At 39.7% G+C, this 13,283-nt stretch overlaps 1 long non-coding RNA gene across 1 annotated transcript in view; it reads right to left on the bottom strand.

Annotated features, from left to right (window-relative positions):
- Positions 1–365: 365 nt before the first annotated feature.
- Positions 366–13,283, bottom strand: part of LOC137570666 (uncharacterized) — a 155,876-nt gene continuing 142,958 nt past the window's right edge. Inside the window, exons 4-5 of the long non-coding RNA XR_011031129.1 lie at positions 1,849–1,894; positions 366–669 (exon numbers count right to left, since the gene is read on the bottom strand). This is a non-coding gene — a long non-coding RNA (uncharacterized lncRNA). The remainder of the gene's footprint in view (positions 670–1,848; positions 1,895–13,283) is intronic.

Here is a 13,283-nt window from a genome sequence, read left to right as displayed (position 1 = left end):
ACACTTACACTGTTTTAAACAGTATTACATATTTGCTGTTTCCAGCTACAGAGTAAAGAACCACTATTTGATTATTTTAGAACGTAGTAAAAAACATGTTTCTTCCTCAGGCATTAAAATAACCACCAGGTTATCTGGAATTACTTGGTCTAATGTTAAATATTCAGTAAAAACTATAAAAAACAAACAAACAAACATCAGGCTAAACTGAAAACTAACAAGCTGACACCTCTGAATTATAGCCAAAGTTTATTTTCTTTAGTGTTTGAGTGTCACTAAGATACTATACGACTGCTTCAGGAGAACCATTTACATCTGTTTCTTTTTCCAAAATAAAGCGTACATTGTATTGTCTTGTGCACAGTAAATAGCAGGGAAAATCACCACTATACTCACACAAACAAACACTCTGATAGTAACCTGGGTTGACTTTAAAGAATAATGCTGCCCTCGGCTAGAACGTTAGCTTAGTGGGCTTGTCTAACAAAGCTGGTGCAGTACTGAGACAAACTGACCTAGCTTCATTGGCTTTGCTGATGTTAGCCTGGCCTTGTTGTACTGGTGTTTGTCTGGCTTTTTTGTGCTGGTCTTCCTTGGATGGTGCTGACCTTTTCATATACATTCTGATGTGCTTGAGGTCTTCCATGAAAAATCCTGGTGTTGATGGAGCTGAAATGAGATGGTAACTCAACAATGATACCAGAAGCAGTGGCTTAGAGATAATTCCCACTTATATGTGCAAAAAAAACCATGCATTTTTCCACATATGTGTTTTTATGTGTTTGGGTGTATTTTACCTGCATTTTGATAGTGAGTTTTTATTTTTTTTTAGATTGTAAGCCTCTGGCAGGGTCCTCCTTTCCCCAGTGTAATCTACAGGATCATGTGCTCCTGTCCTATGACAGTCTGTACTTGTATTACTGGGCCTACCTAACCAGCCCATATTGCATGATCATGTATTTTGTACAATTTACATGTATAACTTTGCTCTATGTTGTATAACCTTGTTATGTCTGTCATCCTTATATTATTGTATATATATATTGTCCAGCGCTGCGTAATATGTTGGCGCTTTATAAATACAATAAATAATAATAATAAAGTATACCTTTTTTCATCCATGTTCTTAAACAGGATACATGAACACATCAGGGATAATTTACATTAAACATCTAAAAAAAATGCAGTACATATGAATTCTTATTGCAATACATAGAGTGCAATATATACAAGGTATGCAGTAAACTAGTGCAGTTGGCAGTTTTTTTACCGCAGAAAAATCGCAATGCAGAATTCAAAAATGGTTTTACAGATCATGCTATGCTGAAGCAATACATTAAATGTCCATCGGTGTGCGAATTTGCATGGTGTAAAAAACGGATGTGAATTTGCCAAGTTTGAACCCTGTCTCAGCCTTTCATTAAATTACAGTATCATATATAAAACATGACAAGGCAGAAACTAATAGGAAAAACAATTACGGTAAAACAAATGGAGAATTCATATAATAATCTGACATAAAGATTTATTTTAGATTTTTTTTAAATGACTTCAACGATTTATCATTTGCGGACAGGGTTTTATTTCAGCATATCTCAGCATGGTGGTTTAAATTAAATGCAACTTTGTCTTAGACAACAAATAAAAGATCATGGACTTTTCCCAGTCTTAGGGCGATGCCTACAAATTGTTGTCTTTTATTTTCTTGTAAGAAAACAAAAAACACACTAATGAGTTCCCATGGGATCTCACTAAACATAACAAGGGAGAAGTAAGATGTTATAAGACAAAAGAGATATACACAACAAAACAGTACAATGCTTGAAAATATTGTGTAGTAAAACTTACTGGAGATTACAGCCACAAAGCTTCAGCAATGTCTTCAGTTTGCTTTCTATTCAAGGGAAATTACACTTTTGTTCAGAAAAACATAATATTTTCAGTTGTACTCTCAATACATATTGTTATGATTATAGCAAATATTTTCAGCTTGATTAATTTGTTTGTTTTATGTGTATATATGTGTATATTAAATCTAAGTGCTAAAAAAAAACTGGTAGATTGGTATGGTTTGTCAAAATGTTCTGCCAGTAAATGGACAAGTCCAGATGTTGAATCTGACTAAGGGTGCCTCTTGCCTCGTGCAACTAATTATTCCAGCAGCAAGGTGGGATTTCTGGACAGAGTGCTCCTTATAGAATACTGTACATAGAGAACTGTTACCAAGACTGCAAAGGAAAGCAATGTGAGCCGGATAATGTAATGGTTAAGGGCTCTGCCTCTGACACAGGAGACCAGGGTTCGAATCTTGGTGTTGCATGTTCAGTAAGCCAGCACCTATTCAGTAAGGAGTTCTTTGGGCGAGACTCCCTAACACTGCTACTACCTACTGAGTGTGCTCTCGTGGCTGCTTCGCAAGTGATTTGAGTTAGACAGGAGAAAAGCACTATACAAAAAAAGGAATTATTGTTATTAAAGTGTACCAGAGGCAAACCTAGGATACAAAAAGACATACTCACTTAAGGAGAGGGTAGCATCTAGATGGTATAGAGTCTTCACACACCGTCCTCTGGTCCCCTGTTGCCAAGTGCAAACCCCCAAATATTACCAACAAGGGCTTGCCAGTAATCAATTTAGGGCCACTCGCCTCTTCGGGCATGAGCATGGCTGTATTGCACTTGCACTAGTACGGCCACGAGTGGCTCCATGCTACTGTACAAGCATGGATGTGCTCTGCTCATGAGATTGCAGCATGGCCATGCTGGAAGGGAAGCATGGCATAATAAGCACGAGGTTCCCAGGCAGCAGTGGAGGACAGTGTGGCAAGTCTCTGGAGGATCCAAAGACTTCCATCTCCTTAGAGAAAGTATGTGTTTCTTTAATGTCAGTTTTAGAAATTGTTAGCTGGCTGTAGATTGAATTGGAAAGATACATGTTTTTATAATTTTATAAGTATTAAATTACATATTACTTGGTAACACTAGCTGTGCTTATAGAAAATGTACCGTATATACTTGAGTATAAGCCGACCCGTGTATAAGCCGACCCCCCAACTTTTACCAGAAAATGCAGCAGCTATAAATATGTATGAAGAGTCAGAAAAATGTAATCAGATTAGGGAAACAGTTTAAGGATTAGCAATATCAATGCACAAATAGGGGTGTTCATTACCAGCATAGCACCAATTATACGCTAACAAGATGGATGAAGGAGAGCCCCTTTTGAAGCCCCTCTGGTCCAGGGGCCCAATGCAGTCACAGCTTCTGCATCCCTATTGCTACACCACTGGCAGTAAAGTATAACACCACCACCCCCTCCCCCCACCAGTGCCCCCGCCATATGTCAAGTGTAGTAGTGACATCCTTGTCTACCCCACCAAGTGCCCCCTCCATCAAATGCCAGTCAGCTCGTCAGGGCAAATACTTCATTGTGCTGGTTGAATTTCCTTGTGCACAGCAGTGAGGTGACGAGGCGCCTGAGTCTCCAAACCCCCCTCTTCCCCACAGAGAGGAAGAACAAAGCATTTTACTGCTGTCTGTCCTCTCACCGGCATACACTGAGTGGTCTGCCATCCTTGCCGTCAGAGCAGAACAGCAAAGTAATTGCCTGCCGTGCCCCCCCCCCCCCCCCCCCCCCCCCGCCGCATATGCTGATTGTTGATTAGCAGCATTGGGAGTTTTCACTCACCCGTCATAGCGAGCAGCTAAGCATTTGAATGCCGTGTGTCTCCCTAATCGATATATATGCTGACATGCTGATTGATGCTCAGTATAGCAGGACAGTAGCGGCAGCTTTTACTCACTCGTTCTCGCCGCCAGGATTCCCCTGCATGTCTGTCATGGTCTCGCTCCGATGATGCCCTCTAGTGGCGCCTCACCACTGCTTGGCATCATCAGATCGAGACCCTAACAGGCATGGAGGGGAATCCTGGCAGTGCCAGCGAGAACAAGGGAATAAAAGCTGCCAATCCCGTCCCTCTATATTGAACATCAATCAGCGTGTCAGCATATACCAATGGGGGAGACACATGGCAGGCAAATAGTTAGCTGCTTGCTCTGATGGGTGAGTGAAAGCTCCCCATGCTGCTAATCAACACTCGGCATATGCCGGCAGGGAGAACAGCGGCAGGAACATACTTGCGCCCTCTGCCAAATGCCCAGCAAAGTATGTTCCTGCATTTGTTCTCCCTGCCGGCATATGCCGAGTGTTGATTAGCAGCATGGGGAGCTTTCACTCACCTATACTCAACAGACAAACAGATCAGATACAGAGACAGGAGACAGATACGGAATCTAAAGACAAGCAGGGTTCAGCAACAGAGTATCAGATTTAGCGAAGTACCAAATCAGAGATCAAGAGAGTGGTCAGGAAAGCAGAAAGTCATAACAGATAATAACAATGCCTAATCGTAGGTGTGAGTTCCGTGATCATCAACACCCTGGAACTAGTCTGATATATAACAGAGTGACAATACAGTTCCCTAGTCTTGGGTGTGAGTTCCTTGATCATCAACACCCTGGAACTAGTCTGAAGTATAACAGAATGGTAATACAGTTCCCTAATCTTGGGTGTGAGCTCCTTGATCATCAACACCCTGTAACTAGTCTGAAGTAATAACACAGGAATTATCACAGATACTGACAAGGTCTGAGTGCTACCACGTAGTGATCGCAACGCCAGACACCAGAGAAAATGACCAGCACCCAGTATATATACTATAGCGCTCTCCAGCGCCTCCCCTAAGTGCTGGACCAATCAGAAATGGTTGAATTGTCAGCTGACCGGCTTGGTCAGCTGACACCCTTCTGGCTGTCATAAAAGTTCTGCCTCTTCACGCGCGCGCGCGTCCTTCTGAATCTGTGTGGACTATCAGTCCCAGCCACACCAGACATGTCTTGCAATGTATCCGCTGTGCAGGGCGCGGAACCAGCCGCACCGCTATCCGGGCATGAGGCGGTTTCTCCGCGTTCAGCCATGCTGACAGATGTAGGCCTGTGCGTGCAAACCACCGCGTCAGATGCGGAATCCGCCGCATTGGGTGCGGAAACAGCCGCCTTGCTCTGAGCACCCGTGGCGGCTTTTACGCGTTTTCTCATACCGAGACCCCCACTTTTGGGACCATTTTTTTGTCCCAAAAACTCAGCTTATATTCGAGTATATACGGTATATATTATTATTTATGTATTATTATTATTTATTTTGCACTAGACTTTTTCTTTCAATAGTAAGATTCGGCAAAAAAAAAAATGATATTTCTACTATGGTAAAAATGATACTCTTCCATTATCCCCACATCAATTACTTAATATGGACAGCATACGTTTCACCATAGAGTTTGTGTAAAAAAAATAGCTCCTAACACATCTCTACTGCCCTACACAGCTGAGCTGTATCATTAGATCAGATGTTAGTGATAAGAAAGTGAAGGACTGCTCTCTGTGAAACTGTTAGCAGACATTCAACTGATTTATAATGCGGAAGGCTCACATGCTACAGAGCTACAGAGCCGTGCTGGTGCTTTTCATATGTAACTAGCTAAGTAAATAAATAAACAGGCTGCTAAGTAAGTAACTAATTAACAGCTGATCTAATGATGCAGCTCAGTTGTGTATGGTGTCAATATTAAATAACTGATGTGAGGATAATGGCATAACTTTTGCCATAGTGCCCCTTTAGAGTAAACTCAACATTCATTAAAAATTGATCAGGATTCTGTAAAGACTCTTTATAATTTAATGTTGGTAACAAGTATCTTCCCAATATATCGTAAGGATATTCAAAAATTAGCAAAAAAAGTTCAAGGATTTCTTGCACCAAATCTTTTAAATCTTTTTTTTTTTCTAAAATAGGTCCCTGTTTGTGCCCTAATTTTTTTTCCTGGTCTGGCCTTTGCTGAACTGTGTAAAACAGTGCAGCATCAACAAGATTGTGGGAATTTTTTTTGGTACAGTAACAAGCTTATTTCAAAATGTGAATAACAGAAACTTCCCATTCCAGATAAGATAAAGACAAAATGACAAGAAGGTAATTGAATCTCCACCTTGATGAGTTTACACAGTGATGTAAGCCTGTTATAGAAGTGATGTCACTTTTGGCCTCCCAGGGAAACAGTAAAGGAAGCCAGCAGAAATATTTTTATTTTTTAAGACATTTCTCTTAAATGGCTAGATAGTGTACTGGTTAAGGGCTCTGCCTCCGACACAGGCAGCCAGGGTTTGAATTCTCGGCTCTTCCAGTTCAGTAAGCCAGCACTTAAGTAAGGACACCTTTTGGTGAGACTCCCTAACACTTCTACGGCTTACTGAGTGTACCCTAGTGGCTGCAGCTCTGGTGCTTTGAGTCCGCCAGAAAAAAAGTGGAATAAAATGTTCTGTGTCTTGTCTTAATCTGACAGTGGACACTAAAAACAACAGGATAGGTAAGCTACATAAATTATTTATTATTGGATGATTTACAGTATTTTAATGTTTTTTTTTATTACTATGGAGTTTCATCCCACTTTATGCTTTCTAGCAGGGAACTCAGGCCTTTATGGCAGGTGCAGCAGCAGGCAGACTTTCTAATGTAGCAACCTCTTCCAAGGGCATCATCAGCTGTCATCAAACCGTGAGAAAATGTGCCTGAATTTATTTAAACTAAGAAGAAGATGGCAAGCACTTGGACTAAATACTACCTGTGTACTACCTGCTCTCCACGACTAACTTAGTCGGAGAGCTTAAAGAGACTCCGTAACAAAAATTGCATCCTGTTTTTTATCATCCTACAAGTTCCAAAAGCTATTCTAATGTGTTCTGGCTTACTGCAACACTTTCTGCTATCACAGTCTCTGTAATAAATCAATGTATCTTTCCCCTGTCAGACTTGTCGGCCTGTGTCTGGAAGGCTGCCAAGTTCTTCAGTGTTGTGGTTCTGCTATGAACTCCCCCTTCCAGGCCCCTCTATGCACACTGCCTGTGTATTATTTAGATTAGGGCAGCTTCTCTCTTCTCTCTTATCTTTTACAAGCTGGAAAAATCGTCCTCTGAGCTGGCTGGGCTTTCACATACTGAGGAATTAGACAAGGGCAAAGCTGTTTGCAGGAAGAAAAGAGCAGCCTGAAACTTCAGTGCATGAGAACTGCAGGGGGAAAGAAACACACAATGATCTCTTGAGATTAAAAAGGAATGCTGTATACAGCCTGCTTGTGTATGGATGTATTTTCTATGTGTGGACATACTGTACATCAATCTACTTCCTGTTTTGGTGGCCATTTTGTTTGTTTATAAACAAACTTTTTAAAACAGTTTTTAACCACTTTTAATGCGGCGAGGATCGGCGAAATTGTGTCAGAGAGGAATAGGAGATGTCCCCTAACGCACTGGTATGTTTACTTTTGTGTGATTTTAACAATACAGATTCTCTTTAATAGCTTGTTTGCATAGAGATAACAACTGGAGTTTCTCAACTCTTCCTGTGCTGGAAACAATTACACTGATGTATATGATCTTAATGTTTTATTTCTTAGCTGTGCTACACATACAAATCATAATATCATCATTTTTTTTTCGCTTTAGTGTCTCTTTAACTAACTCAGTTAAAGTATCTGAGGCCTACGAATTCAAGCATATAATACTTAAATTCTAACAGGTGATCTTACAGAATGTGTGTGTGAAGGTGTGTTGTGTTGGAGAGCCATGGATGATGCGAGAGTCAGGGCAGTCCTAATTCCATGATTTTAAATGCTTTAATTAGTGTGTTGATTACATGTCACATTGGAGGCTGTTTATAATAAAGATTTTATATTTTTGGAAAATTGAGGTCTCGATCTACCGTCTTTACTGTCCCTTTATGCAAGGTTTGCTTTAGTGTCATTTAAAATGAATGGGTAGTTATTCTGTTTAGTTGTGATATTAAACACAAATCAGCTGTGCAGTTTTGAAAAAGAAATACCGTAATATCTGTGTATGCACATAAAAATTAATCCATCAATAAATAAAGCCATTTTAAGACGCATAAAGCACTGTCTGCAATGAATTTTGAGAACGTTTGTACTTCACTGTGGCTCATTCAGTAAATAATTATGCTGAAAGACACACACACACACACACACACACACACACACACACACACACACGTACACACACACACACACACACACACACACACACACACACACACACACACACACACACACACACACACACACACACACACACACACACTGCCATCAAGCAGCAATGCAAACTAGGGCTTCCTCCTTGCTGTAGTATAGTGCTCAGTAAACCAGGTCCAAAGAGTCCTATATAATTATCCATCACATGTGATTTGCCTCCCAGAGTCAGCCCTGAGGGAGCAATGAGGATCCTGGGGTGAGAATGCCAATAGCTACGGCTGCTGTGACTCCCCCGCACATAGCATTATGATTCCCACTCACACAGGCCTGCAGTAATGTCAAAGCTCACCATAAAGAAATCGAGTTTTGTCTCTAATCACAAAGTTGGTTTTATTGCAAGGGACAGAGTATTGATTTTAGCCTGAAACACCAAATATATTTCCTGTCTGAATCACACTTCACATTTGTGGCTGAAAGAAGAAACAAATAAACTCACTAACACATGAGTATCAGTAACTATATGCTCATTAGGGAGAAGTCCTGCATTTTCACAAATAACAACATAAAATTATAACATTGATATTGCTGCAACCATTTTGCAAGAATATATTCTCCAATCAGTGACATGGAAAATATAAATATCCATAGCATATTATACAGTAAATAGCCATAGCATATTAAATGCTATGATTATACAGTAAATATAGCAGACGCTCAGTTAGCAACAAGGCTGCGCTCAAGAAGATCTGGTGTAAATTGTGCATACATTAAACATTGGTTTAAATTGAAAACATACAGCATTATTTATTTACTGTATGTTCTATAGCCATATTTTGATTCCTTTATATCCTATGAGGTACAGTGAAAGACGGAACCTTTCTGATAAGTTATACATTCTTTTAGGTTGTATTTAAGAAATGAGTATGTAATTCACATTTTGCGTAAGAAAAGCAATACATTATCATTGTAGTCTCATTGTGGTACTATGTTCCAAATACATGCAAGTCATAAAATCTACTTTTGTATTTGCCAACTCAGGACAGATAGATCCAATAGTACTGGGAAGTAATGTGTTTTTTTTACACAAGTTCAACTACAGGACAATTCAAATGGCAGTGAATCTCTGTAGAGTACCAAATAATAGTGACGCTTTGGAAACAGAACAATAGACTGGGTAAGACTTTAAAGTTAACCAGAGACTTCGCTACCTTAAAATTTGATACTTACCTAGGGCTACCTCCAGCCCCATAAACACACGTGAGTCCCTCGCCGTCCTCCTGTGGTCTACCGTTCAGCCGTGATCAGCCCCGGTAACTGGCTAAGTCGCATCAGTCCGGGTCTACTGCGCATGCGCGGGAGGTCCACGCATGCGCAGAAGAGCCAGACTGGACCTGACCCAGGCTGATCACAGCTGAATGGCAGACCGTGGGAGGATGGCGAGCGACTCACACGTGTTTATTGGTCTGGAGGAAACCCCAGGTAAGTATCAAATCTTTAGGTAGCGAGGTCTCTGTTACACTTTATATATTATTGGTTCTACCCATATTCCATCTTTCTCAGTGCACTTATAACTTGTTTTAAATTAAATAACTAGTGTAAATCAAAATGGAGGATGAAGTTAAGCCAGGGGCTGTTATCTGACTTTTATTATCTCAACTGTTCCTGGACTATTTACTTTTCCTCTGCCAGAGGAGAGTTCATTACTTCACAGACTGACTGCTCTGAAAGACTCATTTTGAATGCTAAATGTTGTGTAATCTGCACAGATTATAGAATGATGCAATGTTAGAAAAAACACTATATACCTGAAAATAAAAGTATGAGAATATTTTCTTTGCTGCTAATCTTCTAGTAATTATTCATAGTACACAACCAATTCACTATATCATGTCTTTTTTTTCGCTTCAGTGTCTCTTTAAAAGACTTCATGTGCAGAATCGCCCTTTAAGGAGAATTTCTCTTAGAGATAAATAAAGACAGTTCTGATTTTCAGTAGAACATTGTACTAGAACTCCCAAGGCTGTATCAGAGATATCCAGGGCAGAGGCCAAACCAGCTAGCGACGAACAACATAAACATGAGCCATTGTAATGAAAATATGTTCACAAGTACATTGAACAAGGTTCTTTTTAGTAGATTAAGAGTCAGGTCCCTGAAACATGGAATTTTCCAGGGCATGCGCAGTAAAGACAGTGTTTGTCATGATATCACGGGGTCTTGTCAGCCAATAGCAGGCGATGAGGTATTGATCCATTCCTGCTCAGATGATGTCACATTTAACTCTTTAGAGTTGAGTTTAAGAAGTGCTAATGAGCTCGGGGGGGGGGGGGGGGTACTGCTGCTTCTTCTGACTTCTGGCTGATCACTTCCACCCTCTACTCTTTTTGTAATGTATTGTCATCTTATCTAACTGTATGCTGTATATAGGCCTAAGTGCAACGTAGTAAAGATGTAACATAAGAGAAAGCCTGGTTTCCATTAAAAAGGAATGGACCAAAAGCATGTAAAGCAAAGAGGACTTACTACAGACCAACTGCTTCGCTGAGGTGTAATGAACATGTAGAGATAAGCATCTATATATCTGTTTACTGAATAAACTCCTGAAACTTTGACGACGTCTAAGAAGTTCTATCTCCTATGCTGTTGCTGTGATGAGAGTCAAGTTATCACACTTCCTGTGATATGGTGCCGAACAAAGGTGTAATGTTGTTGCCAATAGCAACCAATGTATAGATTTATTACATCATCCACCCTGTAAGTACTTGTAAATTTATGTGACAAATGCAGCTGTGATCTAAATAATCTCAGTTTGTTGTTCGGAATAAACATATGTTTATAATAAAGATTTTGTATGTTTGGAAAATTGAGGTCTAGATCTACCTTCTTTACTGTCCCTTTATGCATAGTTCAATTAACTATTTGCAGACCCTTCAGATATTAAACACACTGAGGAGTGAGGTGCATTCACACCCAGTCAATGTGCTATATCAAAATTTTCCATGTGAGGACTCCCATTTTTCTACAATTTTGATACTAAAGCAAACCTTAGCAATGGCATTGGTGCATGTGATCTTTTACACCCTGAAGAATAGAGATGTCACGGAAATTACATTTTTGGTTCACGAACGGGAACTTGCCGCAAACATTCACAAACTGGGCGAACCACCATAGACTTTAATGGGCAGGCAAATTCTATAACCTATAGGAACTGCTTCTGGTCACAAAAGTGATGGAAAAGTTGTTTCAAGGGGCCTAACACCTGGACGCAGTGGATGGTGGCATGCCAGAGGGGGATCTATGGCAAAAGTTCCATGAAAAATTACATAGTTAACACAGAGTCGTGTTTTAATCTCTAAAGAGCAGAAATCACATTACATTCCTACAGTTGTGGAATAAAGTGTTGCGTTAAAACATCTGGCATGTGTACATGTCGATCAGGTAGTATAAGGGTTAGATCCGGTTCACACCGACAGACCAAAAGCTGTGTTTACCGCACCACAAATAACCACAAAGAGCTTTAGTTTATGAAGTGCACCCAGTAACGCAAAAAAAAAATCCCCAGCTCCCCAGTGCCTGTCCTAGCACCCACGTCATACAGATACTCATTGATGACTTGTTCTTGTTGGAGCATGTATCCAAACATCATTAGCATGTTATTGCAGCGAGTCTGGCTGTTGCAAATTAAGGACCTCACTGGCATGTTGTTTCACCGCTGAATCTCAGCAAGGCGCTGTGGTTGTGTATGAACGTCTGCAGCAGAGGCCAGAACGATGTTACATTTTACGTACAAAATTTTACTTTTTTAAAAAAAAATGTTTGTTGTGGCCGCAGTGAGTGACAAGAGATGCGGTGACTTCGCTCTGCAAATATGAAGGTACAGGTTTATATACAAAAATTTAATTTATTTACCAAAAAGTGTTTGTTGCAGCCACTGTAGCAGAGGCCACAACAATGTAGTCATGGCATATACATTTTACATACAAAATTTTACTTCTTTTTGAGAAAAAAAATAGGGACCCCTCCAGGCACAGAAGTACCGCACCTGCCCAGAATGCTCCCAGCCACGAGAGCATGACTGTGAGTGATACGACCGCACTTGTACATGCACAGGTCGGTGGCCACTACAGAGGGGAACCCAGGACATCGTCTGAGTGTGGAGCTGCAGCAAGGGACACATAGGCATCTAGGGGCTGGAGGAAACCCCAGGTAAGTAAATCTGATTTGCTTTTCATTGCCTCATGTATCCTTTAGGCAGTGTTTTTTTTTTTCTTTTTTTTACAGAGCTTCACAAAGAACTTTAATTTACAAAAATAATCGGTTTTGCTGCATTTTGTGTATTATTAATATTTTACATTACATACTTCATTTATATGCAGCAATACATATTTCTTGATGTCCCTGGTCTTGCTGCATGTCTTCGAATACTACTTGTTTGCATGTTTCTATTTTGAAATACTGAATTCCATTTTTATCTTATCTGAATCTTATGGTATAGCATAACTATGGACAAAAGCTAAGATTATTTATTAAAAATCACTTTCCACGGACCTCAGCGGAATTAATTATGTAGAACCAGCACATATACTAATTAATTTCACGCAGTTGAGCACCATCTGCAGATGTACTGCTTTTGTGAAAATCAGCTTAATGTAAAATGATTAAGGTTTTCAAAGACATGGGTTCATGCCCTTCACTGTGTAATGAAAATAATTAAAGGGACCTGCAGCAGTGAGGTGTTCAGAAGGTGTAAAATTTAGTTTCAGAAATGTTTCAGTTATTGTTTAATTAGAAATATTGGTTTGAAAAATTACACTAAATTACAAATTAAATAAACGAAACCCTAGTAACATTTATTCCTTTCTACCTTCATGCTAAAAGTGCCTTATGACATTCCATTTGCCACTATTGTTTGTAATGTCTGCAGATATTTCACAGTCCGTGTTGCTTGCAAGTTTGCAAAGTTCTTTCCCATCGAAAATGCTGTTTTCAATGTTAAGATATTCACAAAAATACATTATATTTTTGCAATATGGTCAAAGAAAACATTTTTTTCTTCCTATGTGAAAAAATTTGCAAAAAAACACACAAAAAATATTTTACTGTGAAAATTCACAAAAAGCACAAAAATCCTATTTTTTGTGTGACAATCTGAAAAAAAGTGAAAAATCACAAATGTATTACAAAATGATTT

Source organism: Hyperolius riggenbachi, chromosome 4, assembly GCF_040937935.1.
Source record: "Hyperolius riggenbachi isolate aHypRig1 chromosome 4, aHypRig1.pri, whole genome shotgun sequence".
NCBI lineage: Eukaryota > Metazoa > Chordata > Amphibia > Anura > Hyperoliidae > Hyperolius > Hyperolius riggenbachi.
Note: the sequence above shows the minus strand (reverse complement) of the source record. Positions and strands in the feature narration are given on the sequence as shown.